This window comes from Physella acuta, unplaced genomic scaffold (genome assembly GCF_028476545.2).
Source record: "Physella acuta isolate Inbredline_101_S28 unplaced genomic scaffold, ASM2847654v3 ptg001488l, whole genome shotgun sequence".
NCBI lineage: Eukaryota > Metazoa > Mollusca > Gastropoda > Physidae > Physella > Physella acuta.
Genome location: NW_026733003.1, coordinates 155,047 through 165,977, shown reverse-complemented (window position 1 = coordinate 165,977; position 10,931 = coordinate 155,047).

Genomic DNA, 10,931 nt, shown 5'->3' with positions numbered 1-10,931 from the left:
AACAACAAACACACAAATAGACAGTGTTTCTTTCATCAGACATTTTTCCTGCGGGATCGGGGGGGGGGGGGGGGACTTGAAATTTTTTCACCAAGGTGGGTATCGAAATACATTTTTAGGCGGGGGGGGGGGCGGACACTGGTAAAAGTATATATTTTCAATATAACTTCTATTACGTTCGGGGGGAAGGGGGGGATGTGCCCCCTTCCAACATGAAGAGATTCCTGAAATATTCATATATACAAGCAATCACCCCTTCACCCACACAGATTTAGATTCGACTGGAATTTATTTCAACAACAGAACGGGCTGTAATCTTAATACAACTTTAAATAACGTCTCCCATTTTCGGCCGAGGTAAACCTTGTTTCATCGGTACAGCGCAGACTTGCAGATATGGCTGGGTAACTCTCGATAACTCGGGCAGATAACTCTCACAGCACCGGCGTAACCCACGGGATAAAACATGTTTAGCAGATAAGGGTGTTATTGTTATTCATTGTAAGTCCGTCCACCCCCCCCCCTCTCTATGATAATAAAACTGCGAGATTTCATCCTAACCCTATCCCTAATCCTATCCCCAAGCGTAAAACTGCGACATTTCTTCCTAACCCTATCCCTAATCCTATCCCCAATGCGTAAAACTGCGACATTTCTTCCTAATCCTATCCCTAATCCTATCCCCAAGCGCAAACTTAATCCTTTCTCTATCCCTAAGCATATTCCTATCCCAATCCATAACCCTAGCTCTATCCCTAAACCTATCCCAAAACCTATCCCTAACTGTCTTTGTAAATCAGCAGATGCCTTGATTTTAATACTTAACATATACGAGTAAAAGGGGAGGGGGGAGGGGGAGGTTACAAAATGGCCAAAACAATAAAAAAAAAACCTACATCGCGCTACATACAAGTAGATGAAATGCCCACCTTACATCTCCGTAGGATTTAAAAGTGTAAACTAACATTTCGATTGTTAAAAAGACTTATATCATTACCATATTGATTTCACTTCAATAATTAACATTGCCCTTCAATAACTATATTTTACATCTTTCTAGATGGTCGTTGAATAACTGTATTCACCACAGGCAAAAAAAAATTGCCATAAAATTCGCTGTATTTGTTTTAAGCAGGCAAAAATTGTCATTAAATAATTGTACATTCGCTACAAGTAAGAAAAAAAAAACCGCTAAATAACTATATTCCCTACAAGCAAGCTAAAATAGAAAGCCCAGACACACAATATAAAAAAAAAAACGGGGGAAGATAAAAATTTAAAGAAAAAAAAACGAAGCGCATAAATCTCCTACCTGACATGCGCAGAGAATTAAAGTTCCTGTTGATGACGGAAGTAGCATTTGAAGTCAAGCCAGGCTCATCGCCTAACTCTAGACTGTCAATGACGTGCTATTAAATTTTACACTCTTTCTGCTATAAAACAAAAAAAAATTGCTCCACCCCCATCTCTTCTCTTCATTTAAAAAAAATTAATTTAAACTCCAGAATGCACTAGTTCAACTATTCCAAGATATACGTATTAGAATTAAACGTGTGTCAATAGTGGGGACTTGCATCCCTTGCAACGTTCCCTCTCCCTATCCCGTTGGGACCTGCATCCCTCGCAACCCCCCTCCCCCACTGAGACCAGAATCCCTGGCAACCCCCCCCCTCACTCTACCCCCCCCCCCCCCTCCCCGGCACATCAGCTCACCAACCAATTTCACAAGCCATTTCCATTAACAGATGCATAAACATTTGTATTCAATCAATGTTTAAAAAAACAAGTTTGTTAAGTTACTTTTAAAAAGTTCATATCAAAACACAAAGCACACAGATCAGTCAAACTATAACCTACACAATCAAATAATTAAATTACTGGCCAATAAAAAAAATATGCTTATAAACATATACAACCCCCCCCCCCCCCTCTCCCGATACAATTAATTTTCACCCAGCACACACATTAAACATAATGCCACCAAGATAACAGCAGCGACATAATTTATGCAAACATCAGCATTTTTAGCGCAGGCCTTATACATCAGGATTTCAAATGAAATGGAACACCACCCCCACTCCCACCCCATACCACACAACATATTATGAGTCAGCCGCGTGGTGCACTTCTTAAATATGCGCTACACACATAATTATTACTAGACATATAACACGAATACATCCCATACATCATGAATATATCACAAACATCGCGAATACATTCCAACACATCATACATACACCCCCGTAAGCATGACTACACCCAAAGCATTACTAATACACGCAAAACCTCACGATTGCATTCCACACCTTACGAATACACCCCCACACCTCACGAATACACCCCCCTCAACACACAAACACACGAATACACCCACACGTTCTAAATACACCCACACTAAACACACCCCACACGAATATCATGCATGCAACCTACACCACACCCCGCACCTCATGCTTACACCCCACGCATTACGAATACACCCAACTTCGCAAATACACCCCCTAAACCTTACAAACACACCTCCACACAGCAAGAATTCAACGCAACACGATTCTCCTTGTTTCACACCCATTTCACCAGGATAAAACCATCCTTCATTTGTTATCTAAATGATATTGGAAGACACAACCAAACAGACGCAGACATAATATATGTTGGTAAGCAGGGACATTTCTTGCAAAAAAAATTTATTCGCTCCCCTTACATAGAGAATATACGTGTTCTTATTTACCTTTTTTTAAATATTTTTTTTATAGGTGTAAGGTTTAAAATATCATTGTCATTCGTTAGTTCTCATACCGTTTCCTATACAAATAGTGTTTCCTATACATACAGTATCCTATACAGAGTTTCCTATACATACAGAGTTTCCTATACATAGGGTTTCTTATACAAAAAGAGTTTCCTATACATACAGTTTCCTATACATACAAAGTTTCCTATACATAGTTTCCTATAGGCCTACATACAGAGTTTCCTATACATACAAAGTTTCCTATACATACAGTTTCCTATACATACAGAGTTTCCTATACATAGAGTTTCCTATACATACAAAGTTTCCTATACATACAAAGTTTCCTATACATACAAAGTTTCCTATACATACAAAGTTTCCTATACATACAAAGTTTCCTCTACATACAGAGTTTCCTATACATACAAAGTTTCCTATACATAAGGTTTCCTATACATACAAAGTTTCCTATACATACAAAGTTTCCTATACATACAAAGTTTCCTATACATACAAAGTTTCCTATACATACAAAGTTTCCTATACATACAAAGTTTCCTATACATACAAAGTTTCCTATACATACACTTTCCTATATAAATAGCGTTTCCAATACAAACAGAATTTCCTAAACAAATTGAGTTTTTTGGTGTGTTCTGGAAAAAAAGACATTTTTTTGGATAATTGGTTATAGGCAGATTTAAAGGTTGTTGGGTTTTGTGATAGCGGCGGTTTTGAGTTTTGGGATAGTTGCAATTGTTGGGTTTTGGGATATAGGCGTTGTTGTATATGGGGTAGAGGCGGTTTTGAGTTTTGGGATAATTGCAATTGTTTGGTTTTGGGATAGAGGCTTTGTTGGGTTTTGGGATAAAGGTGATTGTTGGGTTTGGGAAATTGGGATAGAGGAGATATTTGGGATAAAGACACTTGTTGGGTTTTGGGATAGAGGCGGTTGTTGGGGTTTGGGATAATTGCAGTTGTTGGGTTTTGGGATAGAGGCGGTTTTGAGTTTTGGGATAGTTGCAATTGTTGGGTTTTGGGATAGAGGCGTTGTTGGGTTTTTGGGATAAAGGTGATTGTTGGGTTTGGGAAATTGGAATAGAGGAGATATTTGGGATAAAGACACTTGTTGGGTTTTGGGATAGAGGCGGTTGTTGGGGTTTGGGATAATTGCAGTTGTTGGGTTTTGGGATAGAATTTGCTTAGGAGAACGGACAGATAACTCTAGAAAGCTGTAGTTAGGGACTCCAACAAAGCAACAGGTATTTCAAGAAACTATTATATAATTCTTGTTAGAAGAAAGGGCGCTTGTAACACAAATCGCACCCCCCATTTCATCCCCCCCCCCCCCCTCATCACTGTAGAGCCACGCCACTCTGTAGCTGATCAGGACTATCGTCTCCTAGACAAGTGTCACGCTTGCGACAACTCGCCCCCCATCTCTATCCAAAACCCGAACCCCAAACTCGAACCCTAACCCAGGCACTCCCAGGGTGTACTGAGCAACTCTCAGATTTCCCCCCCCCCCCCCCCCCCCCAGCGTGGGTCTGTTAGCCTCCCACGCGGTCACATGACACCGGGTAAAAGAAAAGCCGGTCTGTACCGCGGACCTCCGAGAAGAGCTCAATGAAGAATAATGCCGTCGGCCGAACGAGCTTTTAGCACGAAATAAACAATCGGAGAATCGCCCAGAACCGTCCCCCCACACTGCAGCGAGGCTGTCGCTGGCCCCCCCCGACAATGAGAGGAGTTAGATTTAGGGTTAGGTTTAGGGTTAGGAACACAGACATTGTCCAGGGGACTCCTGCGCGCGCACTATCTCATCGAATGGGAATTTCCTATTGAGATGGGAAGTCATTCGATCCGACCGCTATTTTCTTACTGCTGATAAATGCCTCGCAGAGTCTACGTCACTGCCCGCGATGTATTTACTGCTGCCTTCTAGTTTAAAATGGGTTATTTTGATGGCGGCTACAATCTCGAAAAGCGTATTGATTTTCAAGTAGTGCCCTTTATTCTGTATGCGAGTGTATAGCTCTAGTACTTGATCTAAAGTACATTTAGACTTATACACACAAAAACACACACATACACATTCACACACTCACACACACACACTAGCAGTGTTTCTTCCAGACTTTTTTCTCCGGGGGTGGGGGCACTTGAAATTTTCGGGGGGGGGGGGGGGCGGACTCTGTTAAAAGTATATATTTTCTATATAAATTCCATTTCATTTCGGGGGGGGGGGGGCGGTAGACTTTCTTCGGGGTGAGGGGGCTCTGCCCCCTCGAAGAGATGCCTGGAAGAAACTCTGCACACTAGACAACACCTTGCTATTTCGTCCTATTCCCACTTTACCCCTTCAACCTACGGTATCATTCCATTAAAGCAAGCTCTGATGAACTTAGCTTTTTTAAATTGTGTATTAACATTTTTTTTTAAAAAAATTTCTCACCAACATCACACGTCGTCACAAAAAGTCCCACAGCCGACAACCCCCCCCCCCCCATCTAAATGACGTCACTATTCATCCTACGCACTTACTTCCTTACCCCCCCCCCCCCCCCCCCATCCACAACATAGTAAGTGCTTTATTACATATATAAAGAAAATCTTTTATTTTCTATTTTAGTGTATTATTATATAACAGCTTGATTTTAATATTTTTTTAAATTTTTATTTTTACTCAAATATTAAATGAACGGGATCAAGATTTGGGTGCTTTGGTCAGTCTTTATTGAAATTTAGAAAAAGTTCTTTAAATAGTACGACTTGATTTACTCCCAAATTTCAAGTTTAATAGTTACTTTTTTTAAATGTAAAACTGTGATGTCAAACTTACCTTCTCTCACATTTCTCTCGTCACACATCTCTATGAAGATCAGACCCCACCTCTTACCCAACCCCAGACCACACCCCTGACTCCACCCTGCCCCCTGTCCCACCTAGGAGTGTGACCAGTACTTGAAACTTTCGATGAGAGGTGTGGACTACATTTTCCGTGGGGATGGACACCGGTTAAAGTATATATTTTCTTTATATAAATTCTACTTCATTCCTGCTTTGAGTGGGTGTGGGCGGTGCCAACCCCCACCCCACCCCCATTTATAGACGAACCCCTAGATCCTAATTCTGTTTCAAGATTTTTACAGAGCTCTTGTGTATAGCAGTGAACTCCTGCAAGTGCGCAAGGCCTGGAGTTGGGCGGCCGTGATGTAATGCGCAGTGCGTTGTTTATTGTGCTCCCTTCTCTTTTAATTTCTTCATTTGATTCGGAAGTTTGGGGGCGCTGTAATCGAATGGCTCGCGATTAACCCGTCCACCCGGGATAGTTTGGTGACGTTGAATGGGTGCTAAATTCACCGACGGCCGTCACGTGACCGTCACGTACTTGAGACACCGGCGCTTGTCATTTCGCTCCAAAGTGGTGGAAGGGAAGGAGGGGAGGGGGCAAAGGGAGAATAGAGCAGTAAAGGGAAATAAAAAAAAAAAAAAGAATAAGAATTTGCACACAGCCAAAACAAAAGACAACTATTTTTTTTTTAAATTTCAGATGTTAAACGCATCAAGCTTTTTAAGAATTTAATGATTTTAATGGACTTTTTTTTTTGTCGATTAAAAAAAGACATTTATTTAAACAATGTTTTGCAATATATGCGGCGTTTCGACGTAGGCGACTCATCCGAGAAAAGGGATATGTGATAAAGTGAATAAGTTACATTAGGATCTGAAATTCTATGAAGTGAAGTATTCATGTGTATTCTAAGCCTGCCACAAATTCTGAATTTGCAAAGTATTTAAAAGAATGTTGATTTTTAAAAAATATTATTTGATTTTTTTTAATCACACATTTTTTATAAACGATCTTTTCGTGTCTGATTTTCCTCTTTCCTCTAAAGAATCTACTTTCAAAGCGCAAAACACTCAAAGCTCTCAAAAACAAAATGATTTACTTTTAAAACTTACTGAACTTAATCTTGTAGTATCATCCTACTAGTTGTATCTCACAGTAACATAGAATACAAAATATGTTGTATGTGTAGTTTTCATATACTCTTTTAACTGCATTCAAAACATACATTCATCTTCATTTATTCATTTATCTATTTCTATATTATAAAATTCATTCATATAGTTATCCTTTTTTGGGGGGAAAATTTTTCATTCATAGACTTTTTCCGTCCGTTCTGAAGAACCTCCATTCATGTTCAAGAGAATTATTTCATTTTTTTTTCTCCAAAGTACGCTCAAAGTATTTTCCTTCAGATAATCGGGGTACTAAAAATAAGCATCAATTAGTTTGGGAATCCCCGCAATTCTAGCCATGGAACCAGTATCAAAAGCCCGGATGCGACGGGAGAAAAATAAAAATTTACAACAACGCGAAACTTCACCGGAAAATAAAAAAGGCTCAACTCATACGGAAATTCCCGTTGCCCCGGAAGAATGCGGGGCGGTGAAACGGACGCTGATGCGATGCGACAGTGATGGTCTGCGCAGGCTTACGGTGGGCTTGTTTCGCGGGTGTCCGTACCACCCCTGCGTCGATTCACTCGCCCCGGATGGTGGTGATTATGTCCCTTGGGCTCTGCTCATTACACCGGGTAATGAGCGGGGGGAGCCCGGGGGAACGTTTGTCTGCCCCTTCTTCCCGTCAGTACCGATTTATCAGCTTTTTTCCGTATGCTGGTCCGAAGTGAATGAAACGAAAATCTGGTTTTCAAAGACAATTCCGCCCTCGTTCTTTTCCTCTATACTATTTTCGAATAAAGCTACCCGCTTCGTGGACTCTAGAAATGTTTATATGGCGCGGACATCCACCGCGTTCAATGGGGTGACTCAATCGGAAAATTCCACAGCGGTGCGCTGCTGTGTGCGCCTTGCCTCTTTAGCTTCAATTAGCGCGGTGATTGAATGTCAGCTCCTGCAAGGGTCTTCAAGAGGACGGGACCAATGCTAAGAGCAGTGCCTGCCGTATACAATACGCTGCCCCCACTGGAACCGTCTTTGTTAATTACGTATTTGATGATAGCTCAGGGGGAGCCTTTTTTTTTTTTGCTAGACTTCAGCAGTTCGTGAAAAAGAGGGTTAAAAAAATATCGCTGAGTTTTTAATTTTTTTTTTTTTTTGAAATATTAATGTGTATAGTTGTTGAAATAGCACGTTTTTAACGGTTTAAAAAAAAAAACAAAAAAACTACCATACATATGTAGGATATTTGGTTAAATAGTCACATTCTTTTAATGGTCGATTTATGAATATTAATTTATGGTATTAGTTGTTATTTTTTAAAAATAAAATGCGGTTGTGGTAGTCACATAGGCCTACTTGTAAGGGTCAACTTGTAAATATATGTTTATGGTTGTTTTTAAATACTTATTTTACTGAGGTTGTATCTGAAGACTTTGTGTTTTACGCTGGTTTTATTCAGTTGTTTAGAGCGTAAACTGTACAGAACAAATTCATTGTAAATAATATGTAGATAAGATGAGGATAATGTGGATAAGATATGGCACTTGGGGTAAATGTGGATATGATGGGGGTAAATGTGGATACGATGGGGTAAATGTGAATACGATGGGGGTAAATGTGGATACGATGGGGTAAATGTGGATACAATGGGGGTAAATGTGGACACAATGGGGTAAATGTGGACACAATGGGGTAAATGTGGACACAATGGGGTAAATGTGGACAAAATGGGGTAAATGTGGATACGATGGGGGTAAATGTGGACACAATGGGGTAAATGTGGACAAAATGGGGTAAATGTGGATACGATGGGGGTAAATGTGGATATGATGGGGGTAAATGTGGATACGATGGGGTAAATGTGGATACAATGGGGGTAAATGTGGACACAATGGGGTAAATGTGGACACAATGGGGTAAATGTGGACAAAATGGGGTAAATGTGGATACGATAGTAGTATATTAGGTCACTTTTGGAGCGTATGGGTGAGCAGGATGCGGATGCGGATGCGGAACAAAGGCTATATAGGAAAATACTCCCCCAGCCTGGTACAATGACATATAGCAAAATACTCACCCTCCTGGGTGGAGTGGGTGATGCGGAGGGTGAGCCTGCCGCAAAGACATATAGTAAAATACTCCCTGGGTGATGCGGGGGTACACCGACATATAGTAAAATACTCACCCAACTGGGTGAGGGTGGGTGAGCAGGATGTACAATGAGATATAGTAAAATACTCACCCACCTGGGTGAAGGTGGGTGAGGGTGGGTGAGCAGGATGTACAATGAGATATAGTAAAATACTCACCCACCCTAGGGTGGGGGATGCGGATGCGGAGTAGGTCAGTAGGTCACCTTTTGGTGACCTTGTGACGTAATCATTGACCTTGTGACGTCATCATTGACCTTGTGACGTAATCATTGACCTAGTTACGTAATTTTAATGCGTTTTTAATGAGTTTTAATGAGTTTTTTTTTTTTTTTTTTTAAATTTAATTAGTTTCTATTAACGAGTTACGTAATTTTAATGAGTTTTTTAATGAGTTTTAATGAGTTTTTAAAATTTTAATTAATTTTTATTAACGAGTTACGTAATTTGATTATTTGTTTACTTTTTTAATTGTTTAATTTGTTGTTTACTTGTTGTTTAATTTAATTACTTTGTTTATATTGTGTAATTTTTTATTAACGAGTTACGTAATTTGATTATTTGTTTACTTTTTAATTATTTTTATTTTGTTTATTTTTAATTTTATTTTATAATTAGTTTGAATTCAATTTAATTACTTTGTTTATATTGTGTAATTTTTTATTGACTAGTTACGTAATTTGATTGTTTGTTTGTATTTTGTTTGTTTATTTGTTTGTTTACTTGTTATTTAATTTGATTACTTTGTTTATATTGTGTAATTTTTATTAACGAGTTACGTAATTTGATTTTAATTTTTTTTTTTAATTTTTAACTTTTTAAAATTGATTTTAATTACTTTGAATGTTGTTTATTTGTTTATTTGTTGGTTTGTTTATTTACTTGTATGTATGTTTAATAGTAAACGGATAGGGGTGTTGGTGGATGAGAGGGGGAGTAATGATGGGGTTTGAGGGTAGGGGTGTGCTAGCATGTACTAGAACAGTCTTTGTATAACAGCCATTAACCAGCCATGCAACAACACCTGTTACTCGCTAATGGCACCCGGCACGTATCGATTCACCAGCAAAGTTTTTCTTTTTGTCAAACACTGGACAATGTCCGAGTTAATTTTGGTCACACCCACTGGACCATCAAATGATGGTCCACCTAATTAAATTTTTTGACACCCGTCATTGATTTATGTGGGTTCGCGAAGCGATCCCACCGGGAGGTATGGTAATTAACGCGAAGCCAGCGTTAAGTGTGGGAACATCTGTTACCACGTTAATCGATTTTACCGATCGCTTTGTTAGCTCCGCGAAGTACATAGGTCATTATGCAACAGCTGTGTAATATTAATCGCACCCACTGACCATCAGTATGATTGCACATCTAATTAAATTGGTCATGCATCGTGGATTTACAGTGGTTTACTGATAGCATTGGCACTGGTGCACCCTAGGTGGGATATGCCTTTAGACTACCTCTGTCCGTTAACTATGTTCACATATCGTAAGGCCGGTCATTCTTTGATCAAATTAAAATTATTGATTCCACATGTCCTACGAACCGTCGCTTGATATGTATGAAAGATTAATGGTCGGTAACTATTCGGTTATAGCGATGGTCACCGAAATCAAAATATATTTAAGGGTTGGAATTTTCTACCAACCACCGTTAAATCACGTTTTGAGACGAATCGAATTCAAAATCTGACATCCCCTGCTCGCGGAATAAAAAATGGGTAAGTAGAATTTTAAACAGGTTGTTACACTTTGTAATATGGGTGTAATATAATTCAGGGTCATTATGTTATATACTTTCTACCTACAAGAATGCAACAAGAGATAGAGTTTTTATTCAAAAAGCGAGTGTCATGTCTTTAAATACCGAATATTCAGAAAGATTATCTAAAAAGTTTAATTAGCTAACTAAACTCAAACTATACTATTGGGCGGGAATTTAGTATAACTTACCAGAAGTACTGAGTAAAACTCACTACATATATACGCAATATACACACTATCACTAACAAATTTCAATCAATTACTAAATAGTGATAATTGTTTTTGAATATTAGCAGTTTA